Here is a 14,808-nt window from a genome sequence, read left to right as displayed (position 1 = left end):
AGCATACAAACACCACCTCTGAGATATTAATAACAATCTTGAAAATGCTGTTTTAACAAAATGTGACATCCGGATACCCAAACAATACAATACGTCAACAAGGAACAATGAAATCCATATTCATATTGCTTCATTGCAGGATGTTATTTCAAATAGCTCGCACAGAAACATAATAAACAATATGCAAATCACAGAACCCTCAGAACTATTAGGCAAAAAAGGACATTTGAATCAGATTCATGAGTTTTGGCAACTAAAAGACAGCGGAAAGCTGGAGCAGGCATTCCTATCCTAAACTTATGCCAATTAAACAGACGCGGTACCTGCAATGAATATGTTAGTAACGTTCACTACTTCCTGAAACTTACCAGCCATCTGGGATAGTTCTGCATTACAAAGAGCCAATGCTCCAGCCGCCTCCAGCTAAAACCCTCCCCACAGCGCGGTTAAATCCCTTACTAAGCGTAGCTCGTATAAATTCAAGAAAACACATAGATAACTATGAGTTTAAAATTGCTCTAACTGGTCTCTCATCAACTAAAAGTGCTTTCAGTCCTTTAAATGTCGTAGGGAGATCACCAGCTAAGGATTTTTACATATCACCAGTTGTTATATTTTGGCACATTCTAAAGACAGCCATAAACAAAAATGTACTTCCAATTTGCGGACAATAGTCCATTTGTGTTGAGCTCAAATCTGTATCTATACTAGTATATATTTGCGAATAAAAGTAATATATAAACCTTGTCATAAACTAGTATTCTACCAAAGAAGCAAAATAATCTATACTATAAACAACGAATTTATTCTAATATACAACATATTTGACAAACTTCATAAACTATATTATAATGTAGAACAAACTTCATAAACTAGTAACATATTCTACCAAAGAAGCAATATAATCTATACTATAAACAATGAATTTATTCTAATATACAACAAATTTGACAAACTTGTAATATATTCTACTGTGGAAGATAAAACGCTATGTAGTATAAACAATGATTTTATTCTAATGTAGCACAAACTTCATGAAATTGTAATATGTTCTACTACAGATGCAAAATAATGAATAATACTCTATAAACTTAATAAACATGCTCTGTTTTATGAAGAATGATATTATTCTAATATAGAACAATCAAAATTACTTCTATTGTGGAACATATGTGTTTCGAACATTGCTAAATCACCTATTGTAGAACAATAATAAACATTCTATTGATATTGTATATTATTCTAATTCACAACATTCCATTGTAGAATATAAAATTATGAAGAATTCGCCGGAATTTTACTGACCTATTCGGCGGAGCATCTTCTAAGCTGTTAATACTGCTCTAAATCACCTGAAACAAACCAAAACAGCTTCGATTAGCTTCGATTAATTTGAAACCCTAATTTATCAAAACAAAATTGAATCGATAAGCTTCGATTGGCTTCTGAACCTTCGATTTGCTAGATAAGGAAGCTCGATTCGTTGTTTCGAGCTTGTTTCTAAGCTTCGTCGTTCGAATCTCTGAAGTTGTGCGTAGTTGCTGTGTGTAAAGCTCTCGATGTCTCAGTGTGAAGTTTCCGTGTGTATAGCTCCTGTGTGTGTATAGCTCCTGTGTGTGTATAGTTGCCAAAATTAAATTTAGATCCAACTGTTTTAAAAGGTATTTAATATGCTTAATCCCAGCCGTTAGTTTTTTTTTTAATATCAACGGTTCAGATCGAGTGTATTATATAACTCCATATAAGGTGCACTCCCTAGATTGTCACCCTATATATATATATATATATATATATGCCATTGCTCAAAACAGAACACTGATCTTAAAAAAAACAACACAGAACACTTTAGAATCAAATGTAGAATCTCATCAAAAACTTGAATTAAATTTAAATTTTAAGGTGATTAACGTTTTATTATGAATAAAAACAGTATCTACCATGTTTAACAATAAATATAAATTAATAATAACATAATTCTATGTAAAATAATCGTGCAAAAGATATATCTATATGATTCTATTCTGGATTCTATTCTTGATTCTAGTCTGGATTCTATAATATTTCATATTAACAACTTGGATGAGTTTGGATGTTAGAATTCATATATCAAGTTTAATTACTACTTAATCATGTAACTATAACCATAACAAATCATTTTTTATGAAAAATGAAGTGTTATGATAGTCTTCTGTGTTGTTCTTCTTTTAAAGTGTTCTGTGTGGAGTGCAACCCATATATATATATATATATATATATATATATATATATATATGTTACATTATGCTTTACAAAAACCTTCATACAATACAATAATAATAATAGTTGAAATAATCCAACACAACCTTAATTAACAATAGTCAACACAAAAATTGAATCAATTAATTCCTCATTTTAAAATCCATCAACAATATCATCTTTCAATGGATATAAAACATAATTCAAATCATCATTTGGTATCATTTCAAATAATTTTGATATGATTTATACAATATAATCATACAGAGGGACATAACTTAATAGATTTACAAGGGTACTCATGACAACCTCTAAGGTCCCCATCATATGAATACATATTTAGCTTATATATTTTTTGTTAAATATTATATAGTTTTAATTTTTGTACCCTACCAACCATTAAAGTTATCATATATAAGATTTGGGTCACTTTTTTTTCAATATTGACATTATTATAAATGAATTCCTGGATTTAAAAAAACGTATGATGATGTTTTGAATTTTATTATATACTTCCTCCGTCTCAATTTATAAGTCTTTTTGAAAAAATTACGCATCTTAAGAAAATGTTAGTTGTGTATTTAATATTCTTGTCAATTCTTGATAGTTGCAACAAATTAAAATGTGTTGTGAGTATAAGTCTACTTGCTAGTTGCTGAAAATACTTAGCTAGGTAATCCTAATTTGATTCTAATAGTATTTCGCAAGTTCCTTATCCAATTATGATTCCTCCGTCCTGGCTCATGCTATATATTTATAGGAATGAACAAGAAGAAGCTTAGAATATTGACTTGTAGATATGAAGAAGCGCGCTTCTAGCTCCACAGAAATTGCTTTGAATGACGAGCATCTGTTAACATTGATACTATTACGCGTCCCTTTCACACAACTCCTGCTCCTGAAATCTGTTTTAAAGAAATGGCTCTCTCTCATCACCAATCCCCACTTCAGTAACCTCCTCCGTCATTTCCTCCCTCCTCTCCGTGCCTCTTCTCTTCTCATTCAACGCACCTTGCACCGAATATGTCCACATAGGATGCTTAATGAAGTATTTTCTATTCCTCTAGACAATCCTAACACCGCTTCCCCATTCTGAAACTCCACTTTTGCGCCTGGTCAACGGTACGATCCTCAGCACATTCATCTCCAGCAATCCTGCAATGGCCTTGCATTGTGCACTACTTCCTGCCTTAGACCGGGAGGAGATTTTCAAAGTTTCGAAGATGCTATGAGTTTCGAAGATCTTAACTGTTATGTGTATAACCCCTCCACTGATCAGCTAGATACCCTTCCTAATCAGCCTCGCCTCTATGGGCTTGGGGGTTTTTTATGTTGGCTTAACTTATGATCCTTCCAAGTCATCTTACTACAAAGTGATTGCTTTTGTCTATACACGAAATCAATATGGTGAATTTCATATTTACTCCTCCAAAACTGGGACTTGGAAGGCCTCCGTTGAGTGTTTGCATAGGCGTTTCGGATTATTCTCCTTTTGGGAAGAGGGTGTTTATTGGAATGGATGTATGCACTGGTTACGGATTTGCCCACATTTGGCTCTGATTGTTTGTACTTGAATGTGGATGAAGAAAGGTTGGGAACATTCCCAATACCTCCTGTTGGTGTGACGTGGGCTTCAATGAAGAGTTTGTATTTGTTGGAGAATCTGAAGGCCATCTGCATTACACTGATTTTTGTTGGTATGCCACTTCGCTCAGCATGTATGATATGAAGAGTGATTACTCAAGCTGGTTTGTCAAGTACCGGATCGATCTTGCACCAATCGCCAAGGTTTTCCCAGAGATGAAAATTTTTAATTATTATCATAAGCCTGATTATGAGGTTGCCGTGCTCTCACTTGTCAGAAGAGAAAATTTCCGGGAGGATTCCTTCTTGGTATTGGAAATACCTTGTAAGGTTCTAATTTATAAATAATAAGTACTTTTTTTAAGTTCGACCAACCTCGTAATTCGTGGATAATCATATTCCCACCGGTATTTGCACTTTGTCAAATTGCAAACACAATATACATTCATTATTGTTTCATAAAAACCATCTTATATTGATTCTCGTGAAGAATCATTTGTTCTACTCTAAAATCTTATTAATAGTTTTAAAATGAGTCATGCTAATAGATAAATTTTGATTCCAACATAGAATACTAATCATATATCCTAAGTAAAAGTTTGATTTTTAAATCTTGTTCAACTATAAATCCATTTTGTACGAATATGCATGGTTCTACGGTGTAGAATCAAACCAATTTATATATTATGATTAATTTTCAAATTTTTTAAGAAAATAAATGATGAAACTTCATATTCTTATTTACTTATTATATATTTTATGGATAATGAGATTGATACATGATATTTATGTATATGTGTAGGGGTTCTCTACTGAACTCTATATATAATGTGGTTCTCTACATAATATATTATGGATGTGTGTATATTACAAAAGATTAATGTTAGTATATATAACTTTCAAATACTAGCAATTTCTGTTCACATTTTGTATAAGCTTCCGGACCTTCTCGGGGTTTTTGTAATGATTACAAAGAATGCTTTATAAACATGCTATCAATTAGTTCTGAATAAATTTTGCTACTCCCTCCGTCCCAATGAATTGTATACAGTTTTCTTTTTGGGATGTCCCACCAATTATATACATTCCAAAAGTAGTGAATTTTTATAATATAAAACATCATTACACCAACTACTTTCTTCCACTATCTCCATTTTATAATAATATAAACACTATCTAACCCTCGGACATGCAAAGATGACCGGGGACGCTTAGAAAATAAAGCTTTAATGTTGGATAAGAAAATACCCATAAAAGGTCCCGCTATCATTCTTTCTTCCACCTCGCGTATCCTAAAAAATACAACACAAATAAAACCATAAAAGTTCACACAAACAATAGAATAATAAAACTATATAAAATGAAAGACGAAAAGAGTCAAACAAACTCATTAAAAGATATGAATATAATATAATTTTTTAAAGAATAAGGAAAGTAATATAAAAACTAATATAAAACAAATCATTAAAAAAATCTACACCAAAGAGATAGTGAGATCTCTTTGGTTAGATACATAATAAAATTTTAATCCGAACAAAATAACTGACTATTAATATATAACATATTAAAATATAAGTAGGAAAATCTAATTGAAAATTGAAAAAAATCTAAAATATATCTACTCAAAAATAAAAGAATCTTGACAAGCAAAAGTATCACAATTTTAGCTAATTATCATTATTAACACTATATAAATTTGGTATACACCAATTAACAAATCAACCCTTAATGGCGCAATAATACCTCATTAAGGCACAATAAAGCCATCATTTATGGCCCCCATGAATTATGAAACTCAGGTACAATAATCAGTAATTATCAAATTAAAACACAACAATTATCTTATCAAATTATCTTCTAATTGAAACACAAAAATTCAAATTAAACATGGAGAGAAAATTCAAATTTCAAAGATAAGAATATATAAAGAATGTCAAATTGTCATTCAAAGATAACTAATATTAAGGTCTACAATTACTACTATTAACAACAAACAATATCCAAAATTACAAACCTAAAACAAATATCATGCAATAACATTAGTCAATCAAAATGATCTACACGCACTAATTAATACACCGCTATACTACCTCCATCGCCAACATCCAATAACTGCAAACATTCATCATGGACACTAACGAAACCAAGTACCGAAGAAGAGGATACAAAACAAATAAAATCTATAATTAAACAATATATAAAATGACGAAATATGATACGAAACAACTCATAACATAATAGATTCAAGCACACACTTATACCTAATCGTGAGGAAAATGAAATATAAACCACAGAACAATGATATATATTGTAAATCAAAATAATCACATAATCATAATCATGTAATTTTATGTTTTGGAAAGATAACACCTATTAGTACGTTGCAAAGATATAGTCTCATCAGATGGACCTATGTGAATGATCACCTTGCATCTCCGCGTCAACACGATGATAACCGAGACCTAACTAGTTCGATTTTTCACTCGCCGGGCGTGAAGTGTTAGAAAGCGATGATTTTATCCCTTTAATAAGATGATTAACTAAAGTGATAGACATCATATTGGATGTAAAGTGTTAGGTCCAATCAGACGTAGAAGGGGGGGGGGTTGAATACGTCTGACCAAATTCTTCGATTTAATTTAATTGCGGATAATCTTTGTTTCAGTCCATGTTAAATCAATCGTAAATAAATAACTCCAGCAAGTCGGGGAATATTCTTGTATTAGAAATAATCCTCGGGTGCTACAAATTCCAACACAAGTGTCGGCTGCAGAGACTACAATCACTCTATTACAAACTCTCGATAAATACGATCTTCTAATTTAACTCTCGAGAATGTGTATAGTGTGTGCACTTACAAAGTGTGTAGTTGTTTTCAAATGAAAACACAAAGCTCTATTTATAGGCTTTCCAACAACTAACCATGGTTAACGAGTTCGTCCTGGACGACTTGAGTTCGTCCTGGACGGATTCGTTTTATAAAAATAAAACTAACTCCAAATGTATCAAAGTTGCGCTTCATATGGAACAGAGTCAAAGTTTGCGCCTGGTGGTCAAAGGTTGCGCCATATGAGAGAAATCTCCACTGTGATGCCTTAGATAATTTTCAGAACTTGTGCTTGAGAGTACATCTGAGAGATGTGGCGCCAACTTTGACCTTGAGTCAAAGTTTGCGCCATAGTCAATAGCTGCGCTTCCTTGATGGTCAAAAGCTGCGCTAGGGTCTTCAGTGTATCTCAGAGGGGAAATGACTTAGACAGAAATCTAAGAGATAAACACATGGAGGCGCAAACTTTGACCTGGTCAAAGTTTGCGCTCCAAGAGTGTATGTACCACAGAGACAACCACTTGGGGACTTAGAAATAATTCTAAGTGAAAAGGGGTTTGACCTAAGTCAAGCCTTGCGCCTCAAATGCTCTTCAAGAGTATTTTGACTTGGTTGATTTACCATGACTTTCACATTTGTACATATATATAGATCTATATAATTAATTGTGTTTAATTGAATACTTGAATTTATTTAAATTCAAGTAATTCACAATTAATAATATATGCACATATATATGTATTAATGAGATCTTTGGCAATATATCCTGGAGCAGCTCGATTGACTTGATCAATTAATTCGTTGATTAAATCCACTGAATTCTTTCGTATGTCCTGACGTCCTGTGCACTGGTCTGGTTCACGAACGACTCGAACTGAAATGATTCCTTGAATCCTTTGCTTGATAAAATACTTGATCAGTCATTCCGGGTTAGATGTTGCTTCGATAAATTTGATTATAAATAATCAAATTAAATATACTGGAATCTTCTGGTTTTTGATACTTGATCTTCAGGCAATCTTGATAGCAGACACATTGAACTTTATTCTTCACTGAGGCTTGAACATATTAATGAACTTCTTTCAGTGGACGGATGCTCGTCTCAGATATCTTGATTGTCTTTGACTGTTCATATCGAATCTCCAACCTGTAGATTCCTGTATTATACTTACGTATTGTTTCCTGTCTTTTGATGTGTTGAGTTATCGTAATTATATTTACGTTACATTATGCTTTACAATCTCCCCCTATTTGATTGTTAGAGTTCGACAAGCAAATCCTTTAAGAGGATAACTCAACTGACACAATGAAAAAGCATACTATTTTAAACAGGAAATAATACTAAGTACAGTCTGGATTATATCTTACATTTTCCAGAAATCAAAAGTAAATACAAGCAGCCATTGTTCCTCTAGCCTGAACTAATCTTTCCTTGGTTTCTTGGCTCTTGCATTAATCAGCTTCTGCTCAGCTTTCCTCTTTGCAGCTTTCTCTACTCTCTTCTGAGTAAGCTTGTTTTCAATCTCTTCAATCCTTGCTGTAATGGTACTCAGTGCCACTTGCTCCAGTGTATTCTCAGGTGGAGGTTGCTCTAGATTTTTCTTCATCTTCTCTAAAGTCTGCAGGTGAACCATCTTCTTCAACTTCTTAAAAGTGACATTCATCTCCATTCCTTCAATTTTCATAATGATCCTTGATGGATGAGCACGAACTCTAGAAGTGTTGTGGACAGTCTCTACAGCTTTTCTTATCTCCAGAAGATCAATCAAATCTTTGAGCACACTCTTGTCTTCTTTTACCACTGACCACTTAACAGCTGCAACTGCACGAGTGATTCTTTTGGAATTGAGTTTTCCAATCTCTGTGAGTGGTATAGCAGTGACTTCAGAGTCTTTCTTTTTCTTGAATAGTACAGATGTAGGATTGTAAGTGACAACAGGTGCATTTGGATTTTCAGGAATTTCAGGGTTGAGTGGAGGCAGTGGATATGGTGGTTGACGATTGATGGCTGATAAGTCTAAGTCTCTCAGAGCAGCAAAGTTCAGACGATAAGCATATAACAATTCAGCAGTTAGTCTTCCCTTGCTAGTCCTTGAGCACTTCTCCCTGACTTGAGCTTCCAGATATTTCAGTATACGAGGATTGTATGTTGATAATGCTTCATCAGTGAGTCCAATACTCTGAATCATACCATCCTTGAAATACTTGATAACTGAAGGCTTGTCATGAATTTCAACTCCAATATCAGATATCCAACCTTCCACCATATCTCTGAATATTTCATTATGCTTTCTGCCGGTTGAGATAATCTTGTTTCTTACCACAAACAGCTCAGTTAAAGAAAGATCTCTGAGAAACTGACTTGACACATGCTTGAGTCCATGGCCTTCTCTCTGTAGCTCAAATGATATGTTCACCATCCATCCTCTCCTGGGAAGAACAGCAACAGACACAGTAGAAATGATATCATTTAACACCTCGTGATAATCATGTAAATCCTTGTAGTTGTTCCTGAAGGAGTCAAAGATATCTTTTACTTCGTCATCATCATTGTCTTGAGTGACCTCTGGAAAATCAAACACAGATCTAGCAGCATCCCATTCAGCTCCATCTTTATGTAAGTTGGCAAGTCTCCTTTCCCTTCGAATCCGTCTTTGGTTTTCTAACTTCTCCCTTGCTCTCTTTTGCTCAGCATAATCCCTAGCAACATTAGCAATGTCTTGTGGATTTGCAATTTCAAACTCTTCAGCAGGAAAGATGTCATTGTGATATGCAAGTTCATCAGCAAAGACTTCAGCGTCTGGGATTTCTCCTTCTTCAAGATCTTCATTCTCAGCACCAACCATCCTAATCACCCTGTCATCCACAAACTCAGGGATGTATTCATCATGACTGTAACTGAATTGATGCCTAAGAGCAGAATCAATCAGTTCTTCAGACACCCCTGTTATCACCCTCTTTCCCTTTGCTTTTTCTGCTGCTCTCTCCCCCTCAGTTGAGTAATCCTCTCTGGAAGGTTGAGAAGCCAGTAACTTAGCCTCCAGGGCAGCCAACCTTTGTTCCATTGTTGATTTGATCTCTACCAACTCCTCCCGTAGAACAAGATTCTCAGCTTCTAAATGTTGAACTTTGAATTTCAGAGCTTCAAATTCTGTCACAGATACAGTTGGAAGTGGTGTAGGTTGGGCTGTTGGGTTCTCACTTGTGCGTTCTGTAGGTGTTTCTCTCGTTTCACTCAAAGCTAGAACACTCAGTGGGTCAGAGGGTTTCTGTATAGCAAGTTCTGTTGGTGTTTCCCTCTCACTCAAAGACATTCCAGCATCCTTAGATGTACCTGCAGAAGAAATCTTCTTAGCCTCTTCTAGAGAGGTCACAGAAGGTGCAATGAAGGTTCGTAAGCCTTCGTCCTCGGTTTCCTCGTCAGATGAATCTGAGTCATAAGAAACAAGTTGCCGACCACTTGAAAGTGGTGAGTCCTTTGATGGATCCTGAGTTGGAATCTCAGGGTGGGTAGACACAGGGCTCGAAGGATGTGATCCTTGAATTGGCGAAGCACCCTGGTTTCCCACAACTGCCTTTGACGGCGAAAGACTTTGTGACAAGTCCTTTATAACTGGCACACTTCCTGATACGAAGGGCTCAGAAACAGATTGCCGTTCACCTTCGAGAGGTGAAGAGTCCTTTGTAGGATCTGGGAATGTTCCTCCCAGGGGGGTAGACAAGGATGTAGAAAGTGGCATTTCATCCAAGTTTCCCCCAGAAGCCTGTGAAGGCACTTGACCCTGAAAAGGATCAGAAACAACAGTGTCTATCCCTGACATGGACGACAAAGTGTTCGCAACCGTCAATTCTTCAACTGTGTGTGCAACCTCACTGTGCATTGGAATAGTATTTGGCTGAGGTGGTGAAGAAATAGACATATCTGCAGTTGTCTCAGGTTCTATTCTCCTTTCTTGACTAGGAGACAGAGCTGCAGTTTCAGAAACAATCTCCTTATGTGGTGCACTAAAGGCACTTTCTCCCTCTCTTTCAGAAATATGAAGTGGTTGGCTGAGGGGTTGAGATGTTTCTGCTTCATGTGTTTGGGAAGTGGTGCCTTGGTTATGAATTTGGGGGATTTCAAATTCACTGGCACGTGGAGGAAGTGGAGTGAGTGGATTAAGATCCAGTAAATTCTGGACCCAATCATCAGGTGCACTAAATGACAAATTGTCAGAGTCAGAAGGTATACCTGATGGATGCAGGGGATTGTATGTGTTGGTGAAGAGTTCATCAATGTCCACCATCACATCATCAGTTGGTGCAGCTACAGTGGATTGTACAGGACTATTTGCTTCATCCTCAGAATCAGTAGAGTTGTCCTGTAGTGAATCCTCTCCATCAGATTGATCATTAGTTTCAGAGGAGACATCTGCAGCATCTTCCACAATCACTTCTTCCTCTACAGGAATATTTTGAGCCTCAGGAACATTTTCTTGGATGAGTGGCTCAGGAATTGGTTCATCATGTTTTTCAGGGACTTCTTCAGCAACAACAGGGGCAGCAACAGGTTGAATTGGTGGTGGAGGCACATTTTGATTCAGAAACGCTTGCATGGCCTCAGTGATCACCACTGGTTCATTGTTGGTGTATCCTTGATGATTCTCCAGCATTGATATCACTCTTGTAGTCATGAAGGAACAGATGACATTGTCTATATTTGGATAGACAGCACGTTCAGCAGGTGTCAACATCTGATTCAGCACAATCTGGAAGAAACGAGGATATAGAAGTACATGTATGTTCTTCCTCAGGGAGTCCTGAAAAGCTCCCATAATCAGATGTCCCAGATTGATTCTTGAGTTTTGAGCAATGGCAATCCCAATCTCCTGATTGAAGTTGGTAATCCCATGGAATCCTCCAGTTTTAGGGGCAAACACATGGGAGATGGAATTAAAGAAGAAATTCCATTCCCTAGGCAGGTGCTTGACATACATCTTCGCTGGAAGATCACCATTTGGCTCCCTCTGACAGTGGATAGCATAGAAAAAATTAACTCGTTCAGCTCTGTCAGGAACAGCTTCAAAATTTTCTGTAGGTAGCTGGAGTGCAGTGTTCAGGGTATTCTCAGTGATAGAAAGTGTACGTCCCTGAATTGTGCAAGTAAGTCCAAGTACTTGTCCTGCATTTACAACAGAAAGAGAAGACAAAAACTCTCGTAGAAGAGATTTGTTAAGATTAACTGATTCTGTCATTGCAAATCTAGCAAAAGAAAATTCTGACATATATCGAACCCAGCGTCGATAATTCGCTTGCGTAATTAAATTATTATTCTCAACAATTGTGAAATTTGTTTTCGGAATCTCAAAATTTGCAGCCATTTTTAATTAAAATTAAAAATGATTATAAATTTTTTTTCACGAATAAACACGAACAAATATTCACTTTATGTTACGAAAATAATTAATTAATAACGCTCCGTAAAACCCTAAATTCAAGAATTTCATATTTCAATGAAATTACAGTATGTTGTACTTCTTGAAATTCTAAGAATTATGGTATCGGTTATGCAAATTTTCGACACTAAAAACACGATCAAAACTAGCCAAGAAGTCTAAGAGGTTCGAAAAACCCTTACGAAAAACGGTTATGGATCGTAAAAAGGCTTATATGAACTGAAAGCTTTCGACAAGGGGAACACGATTCTGGTCTCAGAAATCAAAATGGACAATATATGTGAATGCGGTGGTCGATTTAAAATCACGAACTCGGCTGAAGTTTTGAAAGTGGGAGAGGGTTTCGACAGTGTATGTAAGTGTGTATATCGATGAACTGATAGATAAAAAAGATGCTAAGTGTTTGTATATAAGTATACAGAGGGGCGAAGGAGCGCAACATGTGAAATGACAAATATAACCCCTATACTACACTTAGTATCTACACGGTAGCGCAACAAAGACATTTACTGAAATGCCCTCTATACATAACAGTATAGAGGCGCAAGTTTCAGTGACTTAGAAAATAATCTAAGTCGAGAGTATATATATGCATACATAAGAACCAGAGGCGCAACGTTTGACTTTCTGGTCAAATGTTGCGCTTGGTTGAACGAGAGTATGGATGTATACATGGGACTTAAAAAAAAACTAAGTCACAATATCCAAGCCAAGAACTGATCCTGGGCGCAAGTTTTGACTTGGTCAAACCTTGCGCTTGGGTTCAGTACAAACATACAGTTCAAATTGTTTATTGAATTATTTTGTTCGAGACAAAATAATTTAACAAATAACTTGAATAAACCACAATTAATCTAAATAAAGTTAAACTAAATTAAAATTAGTCAACCAATATCCAGATTAATTATGCTGCAGGTATTTTAATTAAAATTTAATTAATGAACAACTTAAAATAATTTGAATTGCTTCAAATCCATTAATCAAATATAATTAAAATATGAATTAAATAAATACTAATATTCATTAATTGAATATAAGCACTTAAATAATTCAAGAAAATTAATTCTAAATATCTACCACTTAACAAATAATCACATAATCATGCAATTCATATATAACTCATGGCAAATAATTAAAACTAATTATCAGATTAATATGTAAAATACTGGATGCACTTTGTAAATTCACAAGTCCTGAAAATATGTACATTTTAAAACTTGTGAACTTACGAACAAATTGCAGTTATTTCTTGTCTAATCAATTAGACATATTTAACATCCCAAGTTCACCAACCAGTCTAGAGAAAGTGGATTCGTCTAGTGGTTTAGTGAAGATGTCTGCAATTTGTTGATCAGTAGGTACAAAATGTAACTCTACTGTTCCATTCATGACATGCTCGCGAAGGAAATGATACCTGATATCAATATGCTTTGTCCTGGAGTGTTGAACAGGATTGTTGGCAATGGCAATGGCACTCGTGTTATCACACAGAATCGGAATTTTATTCAACATGAGTCCATAATCTTGTAGTTGATTCCTCATCCACAAGATTTGAGCACAGCAACTTCCAGCAGCTATGTATTCAGCTTCCGCTGTAGACGTAGACACGGAGTGTTGCTTCTTGCTATACCATGACACCAACCTTCGTCCAAGAAACTGACAGCTTCCTGAAGTACTTTTCCTATCAATCTTACATCCTGCAAAGTCAGAATCTGTATAGCCAATCAGATTAAAACCTGTATCTTTAGGGTACCAAATCCCTAGATTAGGGGTTCCCTTAAGATACCTAAAAATACGCTTAACAGCTATAAGATGTGACTCTTTAGGATCAGCCTGGAATCTAGCACATAAACAAGTTGCGAACATGATATCTGGTCTACTAGCAGTTAAGTATAAGAGAGAGCCAATCATACCTCGATACTTCGTGATGTCAACTGACTTACCAGATTTGTCCTGATCAAGTTTGACAGCAGTTGGCATAGGGGTTTTGGCAGGAGATGCTTCTTCCATTCCATATTTCTTCAGAAGATCCTTGATGTATTTAGATTGGCAGATAAAAATACCGTCAGGCTTCTGAATAACTTGAAGTCCTAGGAAGAAGGACAATTCTCCCATCATGCTCATCTCATACTTGCTCTGCATTAACTTGGCAAATCTCTCGCACAAAAGATCATTAGTAGAACCAAATATAATGTCATCGACATATACTTGTACAAGAATTATATCATCCTTATGCTTTTTATGGAAAAGAGTTTTATCGATGATACCTCTGGTGAAACCATTTTCAAGTAAGAACTTGGAAAGAGTGTCATACCAGGTTCGAGGGGCTTGCTTCAGGCCATAGAGTGCTTTGAAGAGAAAGTATACGAAGTCTTCAAATTCTTTGTCTTCAAACCCAGGAGGTTGTTCAACATAGACTTCTTCTTCCAGATCACCATTCAGAAATGCACTTTTCACATCCATCTGGTATACTTTGAAGTTGGAGTGTGCAGCAAATGCTAAGAACATCCTGATTGCTTCAAGCCTAGCAACTGGAGCATAGGTTTCATCATAATCAATTCCTTCTTCTTGTGAATAACCCTTTGCAACCAGTCTTGCCTTATTCCTCGTAACAATACCATCTTCATCCAGTTTGTTTCTAAAAACCCATCTAGTGCCAACTATAGATTTTCCTTTAGGTTTTGGCACCAGCTTCCAAACTTTCTGCCTTTCGAATTGATTGAGTTC

Source organism: Daucus carota, chromosome 8 (genome assembly GCF_001625215.2).
Source record: "Daucus carota subsp. sativus chromosome 8, DH1 v3.0, whole genome shotgun sequence".
NCBI lineage: Eukaryota > Viridiplantae > Streptophyta > Magnoliopsida > Apiales > Apiaceae > Daucus > Daucus carota.
This window is presented reverse-complemented; position numbering follows the sequence as displayed.